The sequence below is a fragment of the Lissotriton helveticus genome, chromosome 2_2 (assembly GCF_964261635.1).
Source record: "Lissotriton helveticus chromosome 2_2, aLisHel1.1, whole genome shotgun sequence".
In the NCBI taxonomy this organism is placed as follows: Eukaryota; Metazoa; Chordata; class Amphibia; order Caudata; family Salamandridae; genus Lissotriton; species Lissotriton helveticus.
In genome coordinates, this window is record NC_136060.1 from 242537468 (window position 1) to 242561380 (window position 23913).

General features: G+C 41.9%; 1 long non-coding RNA gene across 1 annotated transcript in view; it reads left to right on the forward strand.

The window, feature by feature from the left end:
- The window catches only part of LOC144821788 (uncharacterized), a 260761-nt gene that overhangs the window by 92382 nt on the left and 144466 nt on the right, over window positions 1–23913 (forward strand). Inside the window, exon 2 of the long non-coding RNA XR_013608438.1 lies at window positions 19437–19537. This is a non-coding gene — a long non-coding RNA (uncharacterized LOC144821788). The remainder of the gene's footprint in view (window positions 1–19436; window positions 19538–23913) is intronic.

The following is a 23913-nucleotide window of genomic DNA, read 5'->3' on the forward strand; positions in this document are numbered from 1 at the left end:
AATCCATCGTTATTTTGCTCACCATGCCATTCCAATTTGAACCCAGCCATATGCAAATCAGTCTTGACCCTGTACCCCATGGGAACAGTCCAGCCCGAACTGCCAAGTCAGGTCCTCCCTGGACTGGAAACAAGCATCCTAGGACCGGTTTCGAACTTTCAGCCCTCATCAGCCAGGATAGCTGGATTCCAGTGGCATGGAGAGCACGGGACTCACGTCTGAGCATACCCATCTCACTCGGGTGACAAATGCAAAATCAACAGTTGATGGACAGAATGCAGAACAATGTCATACATTCACCCCAGTACAGAGATCTAGGCCTAAATCCATCGTTACTTTGCTCGCCAATCCAGTTTGAACCCAGCCATATGCAAATGAGTCTTGACCCTGTACCCCATGGGAACAGTCCAGCCCGAACTGCCAAGCCAGGTTCTCCCTGGACTGGAAACAAGCATCCTAGGACCGGTTCCGGGCTTTCAGCCCTCATCAGCCAGGATAGCTTGATTCCAGTGGCATGGACAGCACGGGACTCACGTCTGAGCATACCCGTCCCACTCGGGTGACAATTGCAAAAACAAAAGTTGATGGACAGAATGCAGAACAATGTTATACATTCACCCCAGTACTGAGATCTGGGCCTGATTCCATCGTTTTTCTGCTCACCATGCCATTCCAGTTTGAACCCAGCCATATGCCAATCAATCTTGACCCTGTACCCCATGGGAACAGTCCAGCTCAAACTGCCAAGCCAGGTCCTCCCTGGACTTGAAATAAGCATCCAAGGACCGATTTCGGGTTTTCAGCCCTCATCAGCCAGGATAGCTCGATTCCAGTGGCATGGAGAGCACGGACTCATGTCTGAGCATACCTGTTCCACTCGGGGTGACAAATGCGAAAACAACAGTTTATGGACAGAATGCAGAACGATGTCATACATTCACCCCAGTACAGAGATCCGGGCCTAAATCCATCGTTATTTTGCTCACTATGCCATTCCAATTTGAACCCAGCCATATGCAAATCAGTCTTGACCCTGTACCCCATGGGAACAGTCCAGCCCGAACTGATAAGCCAGGTCCTCCCTGGACTGGAAACAAGCATCCTAGGACCGGTTTCGAACTTTCAGCCCTCATCAGCCAGGATAGCTGGATTCCAGTGGCATGGAGAGCACGGGACTCACGTCTGAGCATATCCATCTCACTCGGGTGACAAATGCAAAATCAACAGTTGATGGACAGAATGCAGAACAAAGTCATACATTCACCCCAGTACAGAGATCTGGGCCTGAATCTATAGTTGTTTTGCTCACCATGCCATTCCAGTTTGAACCAAGCCATATGCAAATCAGTCTTGACCCTGTGCCCCTTGGGAACTGTCCAGCCCGAACTGCCAAGCCAGGTCCTCCCTGGACAGGAAACAAGCCTCCTAGGACCGGTTTTGGGCTTTCAGCCCTCATCAGCCAGGATAGCTTCGTTCAGTGGCATGGAGAGCACGGGACTCACGTCTGAGCATATCCATCCCACTCGGGGTGACAAATGAAAAAACAACAGTTGATGGACAGAATGCAGAACAATGTCATACATTCACCCCAGTACAGAGATCCGGGCCTAAATCCATCGTTATTTTGCTCACCATGCCATTCCAATTTGAACCCAGCCATATGCAAATCAGTCTTGACCCTGTACCCCATGGGAACAGTCCAGCCCGAACTGCTAAGCCAGGTCCTCCCTGGACAGCAAACAAGCATCCTAGGACCGGTTTCGAACTTTCAGCCCTCATCAGCCAGGATAGCTGGATTCCAGTGGCATGGAGAGCACGGCACTCACGTCTGAGCATACCCATCCCACTCGGGTGACGAATGCAAAATCAACAGTTGATGGACAGAATGCAGAACAAAGTCATACATTCACCCCAGTACAGAGATCTGGACCTGAATCTATAGTTGTTTTGCTCACCATGCCATTCCAGTTTGAACCAAGCAATATGCAAATCAGTCTTGACCCTGTGCCCCATGGGAACTGTCCAGCCCGAACTGCTAAGCCAGGTCCTCCCTGGACTGGAAACAAGCATCCTAGGACCGGTTTCGGGCTTTCAGCCCTCATCAGCCAGGATAGCTTCGTTCCAGTGGCATGGAGAGCACGGGACTCACGTCTGAGCATACCCGTCCCACTCGGGGTGACAAATGCAAAAACAACAGTTGATGGACAGAATGCAGAATAATGTCATACTCTCACCCCAGTAAAGAGATCTGGGCCTAAATCCATCGTTTTTTTGCTCACCATGCCATTCCAGTTTGAACCAAGCCGAATGCAAATCAGTCTTGACCCTGTTCCCCATGGGAACAGTCCAGCCCAAACTGCCAAGCCAGGTCCTCCCTGGACTGGGGTGGCTTGGTGAGCAAAATAACGATGGATTAAGCCCAGATATGTGACTGGGGGTGAATGTTTTGCCATTGTGCAACATTCTGTCCATCATCTTGCGTGTTTTGCTGTTCACCCTATGTCGGAAGGGTATGCCCAGAAGTGGATCCCATGCTCACTAAGCCACTTGAGTCAAGCTATCCTGGCTGAAGACGCTGATAGCCAGAAACTGGTCCTAAGATGCTTGATTTCGGTCCAGGGAAGACATGGCTTGGCAGTTCGGGCTGGACTGTTCCCATGAGGCACAGGATCAAGACTGATTTGCATATGGCCATGTCTGAGCTGGGGTGGCTTGGTGAGCAAAATATTGATGGATTAAACCCAGATCTGTGACTGGGGATGAATGTTTTGCCATTGTGCAACATTCCGTCCATCATCTTGTGTGTTTTGCATCTAAGCTTACAGCACCCAATCTTGCGTGCTTTCTTAAAAGCACTCCAACTCCCACAATTAGACTAACATTCCCACAGTTTTCTAATGGCAGTTATCTGCTTCTCAATAACATTCACTCCTATGGAATGTGAGCTGGCATACCATATGTCCTTACTGTTTCAAACCGAGTAACTTCCTGTGGCAATGTCTATTCCCGCCCACACAAATACCTCCAACTTGGCCTTCAATTGGCCTTCAATCCCTACTTTAAAACAGTTTTCATTAAACTAACGAAACTGAAAGCGCTTTTGTTCAGAACAGAAGTGTCCCTTACGTCTGCAAAAGAAATTTATCGACTGGAGATAGCATGAACTTCAAGTAAAATACAGTCCCTTTTAAATACAAACCTCTCATTAAATTTTTGAATTGATACACAATTTTCAACACATCTCAAACTCAAGGTCTGGCAAACTTTTTTAACATGGTCTCCTCCGGCCTTCTCCTAGCTGTTTAATCTGTTTTTGGTATAATACCAGTCTTCATTCATTTGATCATCTCTGGAATAATAGGAACAGTGCCCATAATTCTTGCTCTGTTTGCGGCCATCCTACTACTATTTTTCCTTGTAAAAAATGGCAGGTCTCCTTGTGGTAACAACCATGTCCGACAGAATACGGCTCTACACAAAGCTACATCAATACCATGAAATAATGGAACTACTTTTCGGCTGCCTGCCTCCATCTATTATTGGAGCCAGCTACAACATGATATTTATTTACACATATGCAATCTGCGTGCCACCATCTTTTTATTGCAAAACTTGCCCATTCGACTTGCAAATGGATCTATGCCTTGCCAACATTCCAACAATCGCTCCCGAGATCCAGAAGGTAATGCGGTATCTTGAAAACCATGAACTTCATTGTTCGGACACTGGAGCAATGGAGGATGCCACGCAAAAAGGTATCGTGGCGGAATGGGATTTCTGCACAGCCGCGAAAGATCTCCGGCAATGTGCAACCTTTGACAACATCGCAGATTGCCTGCTAATTCAAATTGCCGCTCCAGCATTCGAGGAACATTACTGTCCCTTCAAGGATATGAATTGGATCGCTTTGCTTTTCTCAGACGATGGCAACAATGACCTCTTGGAACATTGTGCATCTCAAGCTGCTAAAGAACTTCCGGAGTGCAATCTCCAAGACGTGTAAGAAACTCACGTTATTCTTGGATTGATTTTTTCCAACTTTTTTGACTTTTTCCTTTAACTTTTTTTATACACTTCAATTGCACTACTTTCATAATAACTTTCTAAGTATGCTCACGCATTTGAACTCTGTTTTCATATTTGCCCCTTACGTCTCCAGTCTAACTAGGTCTGGGTGATGTATGGCCTATGTAAATATGCTATTTACTTGCTAAATTAGCCTAAACCCGACATCCATTTTGAAACTATGTCTATTCTTTGTGCATATGTCTCTCTGCCTGCCTGTTATTTTTTTTTTGGGGGGGGGGAGTTTTATATAACGCTAACCTGACCCGATGGTATTGGAGCGCTTTACAACAGTGTTTCAAGATAGTCTTAAAACTTAAAGTTTGGTAGTCCAAGAGTGCTGAGGCCTCTTGAGGTAGAGGTTGAGTCCTGAGTTAGCCTCGTTGAATGCATTATTGAGGTAGGCTGAAAATCTTGAGACAGCTTAATTTTTGATGCACATTTTTCTTGAAGCAGGCTGAGGTAGATCTGAGTGGTGTAGAGTCAGAGAGCACCGGGTTCAGGGATAGCATGAGGGTGTTGGCTATCCATTCGGAAGGGCACGATACAGGAGGAGGGCTTTTAGGTGTTTTTTTTTATTTAGTGAAGGACGGGATTGTTCTTATGTCTGCTGGGATGGAGTTCCAGATTATTGGTGCGATTCCAGCAAATGACCTTGCGGTTGTTTTGTGTTTGCGTGTTCTCAAGGAGATGAGAAGGAGGGAGTTTGAGCTCCTGAGGTTTCTTATCTGTCCGGCCTTCTTGAGTTTGGCGGCCAGATAGTCTGGTTTTCCAGTGTGGAGGGGTTTGTGTGTGAGGCATGCCAATCTGAAGTTAGCTCGCTGTTCAACTGGGAGCCATTTTAGTTCTCTTAGTGCTGATGAGATGTGGTCATATTTCCTGATTCCAGTGACCATTCTGGCTGCTGCGTTGAGGGTTGTTTAGAGGGGGGCCAGGTGGGATTTTGTGGCTCCGGTTAAGGTTGCGTTGCCATAGTCGAGTCTGGATAGCACCAGAGATTGGGTGGCTTGTTTTAGGTCTTTAGTAGGGATGAATGGTTTGATTTTGGAGAGAAGCTTTAGGTTGAGGAAGGCAGTCTTTGTAGTGTTTTTGATGTGGTTGGTCATGTCCAGTTTGCCCACAAAGCCCTTTCACACAAACTTACTCTTCTTCAGCCTGTGCTCACCAGCTGCCGATCAAGATAAAAAAACACGACATTGTTTAGGAACTGGTTGGCACCTTTGTGCTAATCATATCCTACCTTTATTTTCATTATACAATTTAGTCATTCATGTCTAATAGCTATTGTTCGTGTCACATGGAACTGTAACATGTAATGTGGAATTCACTGATAAAGGAGCTTCAGTTTGAACTCAGCAGAAGCGTTTGGAGTTTGCCTCAGCTCAATGCCTTAGCTCTCTGCACAAGATTGTTTTTTGAAACAACTGAAGACAATACTGTATGGTTTGACCAGAAGGGTACCGAATGTGCTTCTCAGAAAAACAATGTTTGCATGCCTCCTCAAAGTTCCAATGTGGGTAGAACTATTACCAATTCTGACACACACCAGATTGAATCTACTGTACTACAGATTCCTGACTGTTCTACTGTTGATAATTTTGTGTTACAAAAAAGAAGTACCAGGATACCTAAAAAGTTTGATGATTACATTTTGCAAATTCTCTTTTTTTCCCCTTGTTTTCTTAAAGGATAAATGTGGTAATTGTACCCTACCTTTATTTTCCTTATAGAATTTAGAGTCATTCAAGTCTTATAGGTATTGTTTATGTCAAATGGAACTGTAACATGTAATGCTGAATTCACTAATATTGGAGCTTACGTTCGAATCCAGCAAAACAGGTTGAAGTTTGCCTCAGCTGGATGCCTTAGCTCTCGCACCAGTGGGTCCATTTATGGCACTTAAATAAAAAAATGTTTATATAACTTTCAAACTACATTGCTTTATTACACACAGCCACTTTCTTAGACACACCTGATTTCACCATTTGTCTTCTGTGGCATTGCAACATTCTACAATATATTCTTCACGGTTATTTCTTTATTCCTGCTTGCTAAAACATTACATTCGAGTCTTCAGATCGGTAGAAGTGAGTAGTTTGCTTCCCACTCCCTATATAGTATAAACGCATACTAACACTACTTACACAGGTATGCTACAGCCGCCAGTATCCTACTGTGCCCACAGTACATCACTCACGGCTTAGGCTCACGGTTTCATCCCCGAGTCTTCAGACCGGTACCAGTGAGTAGTTGGCTTCCCACTCCCGCTATAATCTAAACCCATACTAACACCACCTGCACAGCTATGCTACAGTGGCCAGTATGCTACAGCGCACAGAGCACATCAGTTGACAGCACTCAGCTCAGGGTTTAGGCGCACGCTTTTATCCCCGAGTGTACCGGCCCCTCACCTCAGCACTATCTCATAGTGGGCAAAACAGCACGTTCACACCGGTACAGGTAAATACTTCGCTTCAGCCAGTATGCTACAGCGCCCAGAGCACATCAGTATACAGCACTCATCTCATGGTTTAGACGCAAGCTTTCATCCCGACTGTACCGACACCTCACCTCAGCACCATCTCACTGTGGACAAATCAGCACTTTCACACCAGCAGGGGTAAATAATTCACTTCACACTCCCTGTATATCACACCCTAAACACCCAACGGACGTTACAGTGTTCCTACCCTCCGCTTTTCTACTTTTTTCATCCTTTTTTCCTCTTTCTCACTTCAACGGAAACACAAAATGGTGGCCAACACTTCCTATTTGCAACCGTTGGCAGCCAATAAGCAACAAGCACGTGCTCGTAATGCCTCAGCCAATCAGATGACAGAATTCCCAAATATTGATATCTGTAAATGTTGATATTTCTCCAAAACTACTGAACGTTTGACACCAAATAAACAAAAGCATGCTTTCTAGACCAAGACCCTGCCAAATTTGGGATAATTCCGTTCACCCATTCGACCTGTAGCCTTGTCTAAAGTTTCCTATGGAAATTAACATGGAGAAAACATGTTTTGGGACCCCCTGTTATCTCGGCGCCCCTTAACGAATCACCCCCAAACTTTCAACATAGGAGCTCATATGAACATAAAATTAGTTTGGAAAATTTCATGAAGATTGATCAAACTACGCCAAAGTCATAAGCAAAACAAAAAATGCTCTGCCTATGGAAAATTGGTCCTAACTATAACTACCAACTGGCGATCGCCAGTAGGTGACATATATATATATATATAGGTTTTTTTTACACTGCCGCAGGACGAGGTAGAAAAATGTCGGTGTTTTGACCTAATGCATGCTCTCCTTTCCCACAAGAATAGACCGTTGTGTGCGCTGTACTTGTGTTTGCAGGGGGTAGACTGTGTGTGGTGGGAAAGATTATATCTGGTGAGCTTTGTTTGAGTGCAATATTCTGTGCGTGACTGCTCTTTTCTAGGTCATGAAAATTATGGCCAGCGTTCTCGCTTACACTCCCTGCTAAACCTTCATGTGTGCATGCAAGTCTCCAATAACCTTTAATTATGCAGTGCCGTGGGCGATAGAATGTATACAGAACCATACAGACGCCAAAAAGTATCTCTTTACACAGCATAAAAAACATTCCCACACTCATTAGGGGCACGTAATGTTTATTTACAAGGGGAGCAGATGTGTGTGTATATCCTCGCTCTTTTTTTTCTTTGACATGTATGCTATTTTTTGGGGGTTTCTTCGTTTGTATTACATTTATTGCAGTTAGCACTGCAGAGACTTCCTAATGCACATTCTAACTCACTTACAGCACGTTTCTACATTTCAATGTGGCATTGAAGTAAAACGAATAGAAATTATTTTCTTAATTTATTTATTTATACTTATTTATATTCTTTGTTTATTTTCATCTACTGAATGCATTACTTGATGAAAAGGATTTGCTTAGTAAACATGTTAAGTCTCTCGGCAGAAGACATTGAATGCTAGTTAAGCACTGAGGAGAGGGTCATAATGCTTATGTATTCAAGCTTTTAGGTCTCAAAATATTTACTGTTAGGAACTATGTAAGAGAGTTGAATGGTACTAGAGCCGACCGTGTTTGGGAATAGCATCAGAGTGGTGGGGAGGGAGGGAGTAGCAGCACAAAACAGCATATTAGTGGCAACCGGTCTGTCACTTCAAGTACCAAATGTTAACTTTTTTTAAATCCAGCTTTCTTCTTGCGTTCGCCACAGCAAATGCACTGGCAAGTTATGTATTTTATTTTGTAGGGCATCTTGGCATAACTGCAAGTACTGCGGGAAACAATATGCAAAAATATGGCAATGGTTGTGATGAAGTGTTTTATATAGTGGTTTCTACCACAGCCTTCCGGTTCACAGCACAGTAACTCCTAGGTGCTATTGAACTACAACACAGCAATGCATGTTAGACTCCTCTCTACTCTACTATGCCCCACTCTACTGTATGCTAATGCTCTTTACCACACTCCACTTTACACAATTGTGCTCTTTGTCACTGCACTCTAAACAACTCCAGCATAGGCCACTCCACTGTACTTTGCACCACTCCACTCTGCCACTCCATGCTACCCTGCTATCCAAAACTGCACACTATGGTAATGCACTCTCCCCCAATCCACTCTAATCTTTACCATTCCACTCTAGACCACTTCACTCTACTCTATGTCAATAAACTCTGTACTGCACCACTCTAAGCCACTGTTTTACAATCTGTGCCACACCACTGCAATCCATTGCATTATATTCAACACCACTCTGTACCACTAAACACAACTTTACTCTACACCACTGCACTCTAATTACTATGCACATAATTCCATTGCACACCTTGCCCCATATTTACACTACACAAATCCACGCCACACAATTACACAACTAACAATTCAAATGCAACCCACGTATTTCTACTCAAACCACTTACATCCACTCCATAACACAAGGATAACAAACACTGCCATTTACAATGTCAATAGCTCTAACTCAAAAGAATTGTGAGACCTATTGCATTTCTAATGTTTGTTCTGTATTATAGTTAACACTGATGAATGGATTTTAACTCAAATGAATTGTTACATTAGCTGGGTTGCGCAGAGTGATTAGTGAATTCTGCCATGTGGTGGAAAGAAGCCTGTAGGAACATTTCCCATACATTTGCAGATTGGATACACGTTGCCTTTCACATGAAAATTGTGATCAAATTGGATTTTTGGATGATTGTTTCTGATTTAGGTTGTGCATCTTGGTGCTTGTGTGCTCCATACACATCAGCTTGTGTTACCAAACAAACATTTTCCAGGCCTAAACCTTCCTTTTTAATACAACAAGTCACACCTACAATAGGCTCTTAACAGCCCATAGGGCTAGATTCGTTGTATATTACAATTGGGACATGTGTTTTTAAGATTGAATGACCTTGCAGTTAGAAACTCATAAATTAATTTTTCACTACTGTAAGGCCTACCTCTCCTGTAGGATAACATTGGGTTACCTTATTACATGTATTACTTTCTAACTTATGATTTGGACCAGATAGAAATGCCATGTTTGGACTCAAATTGTTAATTAAAATTCTCTCTACTGGTACAATAGAATTTAGATTACAATTTTGAAAATGCAACCAGCAGAAAATACATATTTTCTGACCTATACTTTATGAGCCATTCTGGGAGTTTCAAACTGCCTGGGCTCTATTATTGGCTTCACCATTAAGAATGCATATTGGGCCCAGACAGTGAACAATTGGGGGCTAGATAGGACCAGGATGGTTTGGGGTGCAGATGTTCCATGACCCACTTACATTTAAAAAAGCTTACCTTCAGCACCCACAAAGGACCCTGGCATTAGTCTTTTGTTACTCCAAACCTCTTGAAGCCTTGGCAGAAGAAGGGAAGAACTTTCTAGAACCAGATGTGGGGGTAGCCTAGAAAATTCTCCCACTTTAGTGGATGTCACGAGGTGTAAACATACCTGCACTTGCAGGCACTACAGAAGAAATACAGCCTTGTCTGGTGGCTTAGTGGACTAATGCGTCGACTGTAGGGGCCTGTGTTTGACCTCATGGTCACAGGATCAAATTGTGATGGGTTAACTCAGACTTTCATTCTTGTGAGGTCAATAAAATGAGTACCATTGAGTTGAGAAACAATAAACATCTGTTATTCACCGCCAACACACCCTTCTGGATGAACGCACATTTTACAAATACACGCTAGGTTATGTTCCCCATTGACTCACAAAGATGCAGGGTTTTAACTCTCAGGGAAAACTTGCGCTCCGCTATGTTTCTGACTACCTGTTTGGCGGAATAATTATAGGTGGTGGTGAGACAGGAAAGGGGAAACCCTCTCAACCCCTCAAAAGATGTTGCAACGCAACACCTGAACATCAGAAAAACGAATTCCTATGCACACACGATATCAATTCATACACAGTGTAATGTTGGTCTTAGTGCCGTCAGTACAATCATAAAAATTGAATGTCCACTTTTTCTTAAATGAGCAATTCTTTCTTTTTTAATTGCTCAACTATATCACGCCAGCCGACACGTGTTTCGTCAGAGTGCAGATCGCTCTGACTCTTCAGGGCTGGAATTAAAACAAAATATACATAGTACTGAATATTCTGTCTTGAATGACCAATATATCATACAAATTTTACATGGTTGTCGCAACAAATTCAAAACTACATTGTATTTTTACACTATGAGGTGAAACATTTTTCCAAAGCAAAAACGAGATGGAAGGAAGGTTTCAAAGGCCTTAAAACAACCTAGAACAATTAATGTCCATAAACGGAAGCTTACTAAACACATTATTTTTTACTCATCGAAGAAAAAAACTCCATTTTTATATGTTGTACATTCCTCTCGTGTAAGTGACATGCACATGCAATGGAAAGGTGGGTATGTGACACGATCACGATGAATTCTTACACCTATACGCTGAAATTATACAAATACATGAATGCTCCTGCCTATTGTAGACAAAAATTACTGGATCACCTAAAATCAATCATGCACGAGGTTACAAAATTTTGGCGTGCAAAGATATTGTGCTCCAAACGTGAAAAATCTGACAAAGGTGTGAACTTTTTAACCGTTGGCGAAAGAGAATAGAAAAGACCCTTGCACCTCTGTTTGGTTGTACGTTAACGTGGGATGTCTTGCCATATGAAAATAAAGACATACCTGTCTTCTGATAATGGCGTGTGTTGTAATTCCTATTTAAAACATGATTCATATAAGTACCCTCAATAGTGTGTATATGGCTGAGTCTACCCCCTATAAAAGGCGATTAATATATCATTTAGTGAAACTTACCGCTTGACCGGTGATAACTCCAACCCGGTAAGGGTATCTTTAGTAGTTTCTGTAATTGTGGATCTTCACTTGTGTCTTCTGCGGAGTAGCAAGAAACCCGAGGCGGTATACAAAAATATAAAGGTAGAAAAGGGCCAAGTAAATACGTCTTACTCCCCAAGTTACCAATTCTCAAGATGCTGTAAGCATTTAAACACCTTAAAATTCTCAAAACCGTTTGTAAAAAAGTGTTACAACCAAAATCTCTCCACTATTTTAGCCCTAGGCTCGCAGGTTGCTGTTAAACTTACACCTAAACCAATGTTACATCACTATAAATGAAACCACCCACTGGTGGCTGTTTATCCCATTCATTGCTCATCTAGTGACTCCATATGTGCACATATGTCTTTACGTTACACTCTTAAATATAAAGTCTGCTATCCCAATGTATATCAGAAGCCGTTACCCCCATGTCATACTTTGTCGCTATATCAAAGGTCTTCTATCGTTTTAAGCAGTCAGTTATGCAGCAATCTCCACCTTTAAAAGACCACCATAAACCTATTCACTACCTGATTCATTGTAAGATAGAGGCGCTCACCTGTGTCGAATAATTATAAAGTTAAGTGCGCCATAATAGTGCGCAACACACGGAACAGGAACACTCCTTGCGTATCTCCAGATCAATTCCTAGAGAAACTTTAAAACAATATATATTTTTTGTCCCTCATAAAGTGTACTCAAGAGTCAGTAATAATGCTGAAAAACACCCCTCGGGGCTGCTGTGCTTACAAATTATGCTTGATCAGTCACCACTTGAATAGTTTCTCAATACTGTAGTTCTCCGTAACAACTCTGTATCCTGTTCAAAAATATCCGGACCTATAATTGTCCAAAATACAATATAAAAGCTCAACCTATTTGCTTAAATTGTTAAATAGCTATATATACACAAACATCCACTCTTAGTACCTCCTATTCCGTGCGGCCGTGAATCCGGCGTCTCTAACGATGTTGTTTCATGAATGCGGAAAGCAATGTCCCGCGCGAATATTAAAGGAGCACACCGCCTCGTTGGTTTAAAAGATTAGAACGTTAAAGGTTACTTCTGTTTAGATGGAAAACATGCCACGGAAGTGTGTCCGCGGTAAATCCTCGGTGCCATCTTATGTGTATTAAAACGTCGCGATTTAAGAAGAACACCGTGTATCTATATTGTTCCACCTTGTCAAATGGAATTACAAACTATACATTCCGGAAAGTCCCGTACGAAGGTGTACAACATAAAATCTCGTTCCTTAGGAGACGAATTCAAATGTAAAACTTTTCATATATGGGGAGATGAAAAGATATGAGAATTATAATTGGCTCGAGTGCTTTAAAAAACACATCAGAATGAACTTATTTTGTTTAATTCAATGCCCAGCACTTAATAAACTCAGCGGTTTTTTGGGGGGGGAAATTATCTTATTCTAATGATAATTTATGGCCATAATTCCTATCACCAGCTGATCCCATCATCCAGTTGTGTGTTCTCGGTGACAGCTTGAGTGACATGTGTTGCATGCTCATGCATTTTTTCTATAAACATGTGAACCTTTCTATCATTTCAGTATCATCATATTTGTCACATAGTACATATCTCAATTAAAACTACGGTAGCATAGTCCAGTACATACTATATCATAGTTATGCAATCATCCCAAGAAAAATTGCATTTCAGAATCACAGTTGAGACCCCGTTTCACTGATTCTAGACGCATTATCCATAGTGCCTCTGCTCTGCGAAGTCTAAGTTCCCTGTTACCACCTCTCGGGTTTTGTTGTATTACTTCTATCCCAAAGAATGACATTTCTTTGTGGGTGTTCTGGGCGGGGCACAGAGAAGCGTGGATCGCTGCTGGATATCTCGCATCCCCATTTTTTAAGGCTCTTATGTGTTCTGTGATTTGTTCCTTTAAGGGTCTGATGGTGCTCCCCACATATTGTTTATTACATTTACATACCAGTAGGTATACCACGTATCTAGTAGTACAGTTGATGTTTTGCCTAATTTTATAGCATTGGTTATTAGGACCTTTGAAAGTTTTAACTTTGTTTTGGGCCCATTTGCAAACACTACAGAACCCACATTTGTAAAAACCTTCGGTGTGTGACGTTAGCCATATGTTGTTCTGTGGTATTCGTGGCAGTGATGGACTGAGCCTAGTGCGTAGCGTCCTCCCTTTCCTGAATGTGATCAAAGGTCGAGATGGTATTTCTTGTGACAAAATATTGTCACGTTTTAGGATCCCCCAATGTTTGTTGAGAGTTTTTCTTAGTGTTTGGTTCATTCCATTATATTCAGTGATCAGACGCACTGTGTTGTTTTCTTGTTATACTACCTCTTAGTGTTTCAGTTCTCGTGACTTTTGTTATTTTTTTGGCTGCTCTTGACAATGTGGTGTTATCGTAATCTCGGTTCTTAAATCTTTGTTCCATATCTTTGACACAATTTTTGTAGTCTTGATCATTACTACAAGTGCGTTTGGCTCTTGTATTCACCATATGGTATTGATCTAATTTGGTGTCTGGGATAACTGCTGGATGCGTGCAGTATAGAATTACACGAAGTGTCCTTTCAGAAGAGTCTACTGTTCAGTTTGTTGTTTTCCAAATATAGTTCTATGTCTAAGAAATGTATTCTCTCAGCACTTTGTTCCATGGTAAACTGCATGCCATATTTGTTTTTATTTAGATACTCCTTGAATTTGTTTAATTCATTGGTCGAGCCCGACCAAATGGGTAAACAGTCGTCAATGTAACGTCCCCAATATACAATTCTATCAACCCATCCCGCACCTTCGCTACCCCATATGTATTCAGTCTCAAGGCAGCCCATGTATAGGTTGGCAAACGAGGGTGAACATTTTGATCCCATTGCCACCCCTTTGTTCTGTTTGTACCATTTACTGTCAAACAAAAAGAAATTATTCTTTAGGATTAGTTCCATCATTCAAACAAGCATTTCATTATGCAACCACTGTGTGGCCGGTCTGTTGCTAAGAAGGCGAGTAATTGCTGCCAAGCCCTTGTCTATCTCTATACTGGTGTACAGAGACACTACATCTAAAGTTGCCAGAATTAAATTAGGTTGCCATTGTAAATCTTCCAATATGCTCAATATATGTTTTGAATCTTGGATAAAGCTTGCCATGGTACGTACAATTGGGGCCAAAAATAGGTCTACATATTCTGAAAGTCTTTCAGTTGGTCCATCTATTCCTGCCACTATAGGTCTGCCTGGTGGAAAAGGCTTTTGTTTGTGGATCTTAGGGAGTGTGTAGAGGATAGGATATGTGGGTCGTGTGGTTTTGAGATATGATAGTTAATTATCATCTAGACTCCCTTGCATGTGCCATTTGGACAATTCCTTGTTGATTTTTATGCAGAGTTGTCCCATTGAATTATGTCCTACTTCTTGGTAACAAGTACAGTCGTTCAGTTGGGACAAAATCTCTGTATTGTAATCAATTAAATCCATCACCACTACGTTCCCCCCTTGTCCGCCTCTCTGATGATGATCGTGTGGTCATTGGTTAAATCTGTGAGGGCTCCTCTTTCTCCTGCCCTCAAATTGAAGTGTGTGTATCTATTGCTGCTCGATCTATTTTGTGTGATGTGTTCCAGGTCTTCTAATACTCTTTTGTGGAAATCATCTATTGCATTGCCCCCAGGTAATGTGGGCGTCCACTTCGATTTATTTCTGAACACACTTGATAGTGTTAGATCAATGTCGATATCAAGTTCCCCTAATAACTGAGACATAGTATGAGGTGATTCTTCTCTTTCTGTAATGGACAATAGTAGCCTAGTGGCTTGCGCATCTTGGATGGATGGTACATCACACACAGCACCCAGATTTCTGTTGCACACTTTTTTATTTTTCATTGGATTGCTTTTTTAGTTTTAAGGTACGTATACATTTATATAAGTCAATTTTCAAGTTGCACAAGTCACCCTCCTCAGTTGGATTGAAACTCAGCCCCCTACTCAGAAGACTAATCATGTCACCAGTTAACATCTTGGATGACAAATTTACTACTTGTACCTCATCTGCTCTGAATATTGCTTCATCATCCCTTTGCCTGATCTCAGTTTCTCTCTGTAATTTTCGTTTACCGCCCCTGTTGCTCCTCCTTGTTTTGTACCGCCTGAAGGGTTTGTGCCCATTCGCCGGTTCCCTCTCCTGGCTGTCCGACCTCCTGAAAAAAACTTGATCTTTCTAGGTTGGTACCAACTGAGCCTTAATTCTCACTTTCACTTAAGGTAGGTGCATTGAGAGAAGAGGTGCTAGATGAAACTGAAGCGGACTAGCTTCTTGCTGTTTCTTTAGTTTTTGGGTTAACCGCTCTCACTGCATCATATTTTCTAGCATATGTAAACACTCTGCCTGTGTTATAGTCTACCTCATCCCTCTTTAATTGTCTAAGTTTTCTCTCTTTTATTTCTTTTTGGTGGGCGGTAAGTATATCTTTAAGGATAACATAATTCTTATCTGTGAGTTCTTTAAAGTTTAGATCTTTAATTTCAGATTCTACAATATCTATTTCAGATTGTAGCTTGATGACCTTTCACTCAGAGGATTCTATTAGTATGTCCATCAATGTAAACGAGTTTATGTTTAAAGAATCCTCACATCTAATTAATAAATCATCGTCCAGCTCATCGTATGTTGGTAGAATCTGAGCTCTTAAGCCTCTGGGGATTCTTTTGAGTCTCAAATATTGCTTGAGTGTGGTGGCATCCCACCATCTTGCATTCTCTGTCTTTTTTAATCTCTCTAATTTTAGAAACTTGTCCCTCAAACCTTCCTTACTGTTCTTTTTGCCACTTGTAGATGTTTGGTTCGTACTTGACCCAGTGGTCAGGTTGCCAAATAATTCATCAGCTTCCTTGTCTCTATCCATATTTGTTATGCACTGGCGTTTATGGACATTAATTGTTGTAGGTTGTTTTAAGGCCTTTGAAACCTTCCTTCCATCTCGTTTTTGCTTTGGAAAAATGTTTCGCCTCATAGTGTAAAAATACAACGTAGTTTTGAATTTGTTGCCACAACCATGTAAAATTTGTATGATATATTGGTCATTCAAGACAGAATATTCAGTACTATGTAGATTTTGTTTTAATTCCAGCCCTGAAGAGTCAGAGCGATTTGCACTCTGACGAAACACGTGTCGGCTGGCGTGATATAGCTTGAGCAATTAAAAAAGAAAGAATTGCTCATTTAAGAAGAAGTGGACATTCAATTTTTATGATTGTACTGACGGCACTAAGACCAACATTACACTGTGTATGAATTGATATCGTGTGTGCATAGGAATTTGTTTTTCTTATGTTCCCCATTGGACTGCTCTTCTGCTTGAGGCCTGCCTTGCTTCCCTGAGAAATCTCCTACTACTTGAGGCCTTCTTTGTTCCTCAGAGGACTGTTGAGCTGCTATTACAGGCCTGCTCTGCTGCTTGAGGCTTGCCTTGTTCCATAGAGGACTGCCCTGCTTCTAAAGGCCTGCCTTGGTCCCCAGAGGATGCCCCTGCTGCTTGAGGCCTATCGTGCTCTCTGTGATGGAAGGCTGGACCTGCTCGTTTCATCACAGGCTACCTGAGTGACTTCAAGGGTCAATTGGCTGACCACCTGTTCTGAGCCATATGAAAATAACAAGATCCAAAGGCCTGCCTGAAGTTGCCCAGCTGGCCTGCTGCAACTAGACCTGCAAAGGGACTTAACTGAGCCCTTCAGGTCCCTTCTAGAGTGGTCCCTGATCCCTAATTGTGCCTCCCACATCCTGGACCATTAGCTGGCAACAGACGTCACTATTCAACAAGAAAAGGAAAACAATCCTGAAGGTCTGAACTCTTCATGCCAGACTTTGAGTAGGTGTCATGTGTTTCTTGCATGCCCCATTGTAGTGTTTGCTATGTTAGCCTAACTGTATAAGTTGTAGTCCTTATTTGTTTTTTAATATATTACTATATAAAACAAGTTTGCTTTTGTGTCACATTCATCTTTCACAAAGAACCAGGATACGTTTTCAAGTTCCAATCTTTTCCTGGGATTTATTCTGAGCACCATCGATAAGCTGTTTTCATTTCCTGGTTAAAATGCACCTATTTAGTTCCTCCTGGGATATATGTCTGGATCATACCTTTTTTCATTTTCTTGTTCATGTGAATAGAAATCCTATTAATCAATGGTGTTCATTACCTCCTGGACCGTTCTGCTTCATAACTGGTAAATGGGGTGTTGGTCCCCCATTCTTCGGCACATAAAATGAAAAGGGACTTGCCTCTCATTAACATTTCAGCTATTCCAGTGATGGCTGAAATTGTTTGGGATAAAGTTCCTTTTGATATATTTGGTCCAACGGAGATCCTGCAGATACCATATTTGTTAAAAGTTTCTCTGGGTGATGTGATAGTACCATGGTTCCATTCAGTTGATTGGGATGTTGACACTGAAAATTCCATGATTTCTGAATTAGAGTATTTTACTGTTTATGACTCAGGAAAGTTGTCTCTTAGTTTCATCAACTATACTAATATGTTTTATTACTATCAATATGGACACAATTTCCTCTATAGAACTGGTAGACAGCATTCCCATTTAAATTACACACAATGGAAACATTACCCAACCCCACTTCCAAAAAAGATAAGTATTCCTATTTTACAGGACATGACGCTTCGGACCCCATGTCATATTATTTTAAATTAACTCCAACGCCACATAAGAAATATATGTTTACTCAAACTAAGCTTATATATATTACTATGTTTATCAATAAGTTGGACCTAAATGGTTATGATTACATGAAAGATACCATTGATTTGAAATTGATTTGGGGTAAGATATCCTGGCAGGTTAAAGGCACTGGAACTTTATTTTGAACCTTTTAAATTCCTATTCAAATGATTTTTTGGATGAAACAATCCAGCAGACTACTTGTTTAGGATTGGCAACAATTAAAGAAATGAATGCTCTAACTATTCCCTCAGTTGGCCAATTTGATGATTGGCCGAAGTTTACAATTTTCACAAAAGAACAATTACATAGCATGTGCAGAATGGTGCATTTAATTCTTCATGTTTGAGTCCTGGCAGGTGGTTATTATGGCCAGTAGACATAAATGGTAGACAAGCTCTTTTTCTTAATTCCACAACTGAGTTGAGCAGACCTGAGCCCCGATATTTACAGTCAACTCATTCTGGTACTGCTACCCCTTATTTGGTAGGAAAGTTAGTCCAACCATGGTTATTTCACACTGTCTGCAGTAAAAAAAGAAAAATCTTTCTAGCCCGAGGACATACATTTATCAGATTTTCTTTTAGGTCCCTAATCCCCATGAGGTCCCTAATCTCCATGCTTTAAAAGATTTATACAAGTTACCTATAACGAAATTTGGAAGTTATCCAGATGGAAGATGCTGCACGCTTAAGATAAATTGACCATAATAATTTGGGTAACGTACTTGCTGTTGTTTTCTTATAATATTAATACATTGTCATCTTATATTTATACATTGAACAATATTGTATCATCTGTTATTGATATTGTGCAAAGCGATGGGCAAAGTAGGCTTGGATCTATTATGCAAATTAGCTGGACACTTCAAACACTTAACAATGGGGTGCTCCATGACAATATTTGAATTGTACCAATTTGTTTATACCTTTAAATTTAACACTTAAGCAACAATTAATGGCCATTAAAGATGTGAACGACACAATGTTACATTTAGAAAAATGAGCACAACTCCCATTTACTATAGCCTTCAGTGGTGTGGTTAATATACAGAGTCATCTCCCTACCCATTTTGACATTTCAATCCACAGCTTGCATGAAACATTTTCCTATAGGTAGATATAAACCCCTAGGTAGTAGTTACATACATGAATTATGGTCACTCCCCTATGCCCATCATTGTGAATGTAACGACAAGGACATTTGTATCACTGGTAAAGAATGTAACTCTACTGTTGGACATTCACTTGTTTATAAACACGTAACATCGATTAATTGTTTAGATAGGTGGAGTCCGTATTCAGACATCTGGTCGCTGACTTCCTTCGAGCAGCGAGGGCACTGCAACGTGATGCTCTGCTGGGCTATGAAGAACAAAATTAAAGTAAGTGTTGCTCTGTTCCGTGATGAGATTATTGTGAGTGCGGGAGCCCAAGTATTTATTCTACCTGCTTACGTGTCTAGTTTTAACAACATGGTACACAACTGAAATTAACAAATTATTTGTCTGCTGTTGGTTGGGTCTTCTTAGTGGGTGGCTCATTTCTTTCCACATTTCCTCCATTCTAGGTGTAAGCGTGTGAATCAGTGACTTATTCCGATGTCCTCCCCGACTTTGTTTTCAATGTTTTCTAAGTCGCTCATGTCCCGATGTGCATGCCACTTTGTCTGCCAGAAAGTTGTTTGGACATGTTACAGCCCTTGTTTAATTCATTCATGTGTTTGTAGATTTTTCTTCGGTTGACTGAGATGAGCCAGCATTCAAATTACAGAAGTGGACTATCAGACCCTATTTCCTGTGGGTATTTACTTGTAGAGATCTGGTTTTGGCAGCGGTTGTTATAATTAGCACTTTTGTAAATGTTGTTGGAGGTATCTTAGTGACATATAATTTATCTTTTACATTAGCATAGTGGTGCTAATAAACCCAAATCAAATAAGGTCAAGGTGTTTTCTGATGATAAGCCACGAGAACCCTCATTCTACTTAAGCTTTGTGATATTGATGTGTGAAATGTTTGTGTTTTGTTATAGAGTGGATATCAGTTGTTTGTCCTGAGGAGAACCCCTGAAACGATGATCTAGTGGGTTCGAAACGCGTTGATCATCATTTGTGCATCTACTTTTCTCAAAATAATGTTTTTCATCTGAAGGAGTAATACTGCGTACCTGGAAACTATAAAGAGTAATATACTTCTACTTAATTCAGTAACCTGGCTTTAGAAGTTATGTTTCTCTAGAGGTGCATTGTCCATTTATAAACAGAGCAACACGTATCCATGTAAATTATTGTGTTTTTGATAATTTCTGTTAATTGCTGTTTTCTCCGGTTTTGGACTTTTGAAAAATAAGAACTGGCATTATTCATTGTATTTTTTGTAATGTTATTTTTGTTTTACATTATTTGCCAATTGTGTTTCTTTTTTGTATCTGCTGTAGTGATTTTATTTTTTATTGGGTGTTGGGTAAAGTAATATTACTGTGTTCAATCCAATTTTGTATGTGTTTCTTTTGTCTACAACATTTAAGATGGGGATTTTTGTATACAAAAACATGGAAAATAATGGTGATCGTCTTCATTGGTTAAAGAGGCCACAAATAATTTAACTGTAAAAGTAGTCAGTTTTGGCATAGTTGGTGTTGGTTACTGTTTTGATGGCTCACCTGACTGACTTCACTGAGCCTAACCCCTTTGTTTGGTTGAACTTTTAGAAAATTGGCATTTTCTTACTGTAACCATTTGGTGCCTGCTGTCTGTCTCTGAATACACATCTAGTGTTGGTGACAGCTGGGCTTTGTGCATTTCCTCCAGACTACCGCTCACATTGGGAGATTAGGTGTGACTAATGGGCCAAAAACATCCTGATGGGCCATCCTGGGCAGGATGAGAGGGAGGAGCTCACACTTATACCTGAATGGGCTGTGTCTGTCCCAACACAAAGGAATACATACCCCGTGTAGTGAGTCTGGAGCCAGGGCTGAAAGTGAAGGTACTCTGTGCACTTTGAAGGCCTTTCTTTGAAGTCTCCCCCACTTCAAAATACAACTGGGTATATGTTATGGACCTCAAGCATCACCACTTCAGAACTCCTCTGGAACTGAGGACATTCTACCAGGAAAAAGGACTGCTGTTCTGTCACTTTGCTGAAGTGATTTGCTGTGTTGACCTGCTGCCTGCTGCTTCTTGCCTGTAAGCGAGAAGGACTGGACCTGCATCTCTACATCCCAGAACCAAAGTATCTCCAAGGGCTTGTTGGCTTGCCTCCTTTTTCTAAAGTCTCAGGGATATCAAAGACTTCATCCTGCAACTTGCAACCAGCACCTGGACTCTGTCTACTCTGAGCCCTGCTCTGCCAAATGGGGTCACTTCTGTCCTGGACTCCCGAAATTGAGTTTTCTGTGCTGCAACCCAGAAAATCTATACATCGACAACATTGTGCAGATTGGAACCAGTGCATTTTCTTTGAAACTGATGTATCGCTATTGCTGCATGAACAGTAGACACTGCATCGATGACAGAATGACGCATTGTCCCCTGATTCGGATGCATCCCCAAATTTGAATGGCTCAGCACCAACACATTGCATTGTGCTGCATGCATCACATGGTGCGGCATGCATTGCCTACAGCCCAGAGGTTCAATGACAATGCATCTCCCTAATGTTCATCGCATTTTGACTCTAGGAGCATCGTCCACTTTGCGAACCGAAGCATTGTCCCATCCGTGAGATTGACAGCAACGCATTGCCTCTCTTGATCCATGCACCATCTTCGATGTTGACACAATCAGGGTACTGTTCAGCGGGCCAAGCCTGGTTCCTGTATCCGACCTGTGTTCCATTGTGGTCGGCCTGATCTTTTGGATTTGCCATGGTCAAGTGCGACCAGATTGCCCCAGTTGGTGCTATCTGTTTCTAAGCACTACAAAAACATGTATGTTTCATTGGGGAAACATGGCGGCAGCAAGCTGAGCTGCCGTGGTGCTCCGGCTCTGCGCTCCCAACTTCAATAGGAATGCTGTGTTTTTGAGGACTTGAAGTTAGCACATCCTAATCTCGATTTGAGCAGTAAAAAGTGGGGAAGACAGCCCGGTAATTGTTTTTCTCCCGGTCCGGTCTGGTGTAGTGTTTGGTTCTTCCGAGGCCCGGGCATACCGGCGCTTGTGGACGTCTTAGCGTTTTCAGCAGCTTGGCATCTCGGCATTACGGCGTTTCGGCGTCTTGGCATCCTGCACCTTCTATGTGTGTGGATGAGTGTTTTCCCCTCCTCCCTTTTGGCTCGTGGGGGTCAGTTGGAGTGCGGCTGTTGACTGCGGGAAACGCTGCAGGCTCACCTTCGGTTCGGCCAGGTCTGCTGAGTTGGTCCCGGACCGCCCTGGAGCTAAGGAGGGGGCGGCAGCTCCGGAGCCTTCTGCACGCTTCTCGCGGGGCTGGCAGCTGTGTTGGAAAAATCGGCTTGGGGAAAGCAGCGGAGATTGGTGCTGACTTTCAGTGGAGCTCGGAGGAACAGCAGGAAAGCCAAGGCAAGCCGGTTGGTAATCCAGTGGGTAAGGGCGGCTCCGAGATAGTGGAAGGTGCGGTGGCTGTTAAAAACCCCTTCAAAGTTGTACCAGTACCAGCTTCAACAAAAAAAGAGGTAAAAGAGGTAAAAAAAGGGCACAGAGTTTAAAAGCGCTGATAATAACGTCTGTGCTAGTGATTTAATCGTGAGTCCGGTACCATCTCCCAGCTTACTTTTTAAGCCTCTTCCATTAAAGTCAAGCGTATTTACTAGCCGGGATATTGGGGCAATAAAAGCAAAGACGACCTCCTCATATCTGAGCGCAGAAATTAAAACTAAGCGATCCAAAACCCAAACAACAAGGGGTCCTACCTCAAATGTTGGCATTGGTTCCAAAATAACCCCATCTTTGCGCTCCTACTTTAAGGCTATCCCACAAATTGTGCACCTCTCTGAGGAGGGGGATATGGCACAGTCCGATGCTTCAGGGTGTCAAGAGTTGGATGCAGCTGGGGCTGGGGCGAACGGGGCTAGTGCAAAGGGTTTACCTTCTTCTTCTATCGTTGAAGTCGGTGCTGAGACTCTTTTTACAGTTGTAGCGAGAGGGCTGCCTCTTCAAGTAGTGGACAACATGGAGTCAGCTGATTTCTCTGATCCTATACCTCCGCACCTTATACTACCAGAAGGCATTTGTGCTCAATCTGAGATTAGGGTAATAGAGTCACAAAAAAATTTAGACTCCTCACAAGAACTATCCCAGCGGAAAGAAACAGATGGCCCTATGACCACCTCATTGCAGTCTATGTTTTTGGCTTTGTCAGCCGATATAAAGAATGGGTTTGAAGCCTCCAAAGCGAACCAATTAGAGATAAGGAACTATTGTGAATATCTAGACAATAAAATCGATGGTTTATACGCCAGAACATCAGTGCTTGAAGAGACAGTCGCAGGATTATCTTTACATCATGATCAGGCCAAATGTGATATCTCTAAGTTAAGGAAAGAAGATCTTGTAATGGCCGAGAGGATGGAGACGCTAGAGAATAACTCTAGGCGAAGCAATCTCCGCATCTTGAATGTCCCAGAGGGAAGTGAGAGTTCCGACATTAAACAATATATTCTTTCTCTTCTAAAGGAATCATTAAGTTTGGAGGTGTCTACTGAAGACCTGTATAAGGACATCCAACGTGTGCATAGAGATCCTTTTAGGAAAAACCCTCAGAGAGAAAAGCCTCAAAAAATCTTGGTGAACTTTCATACC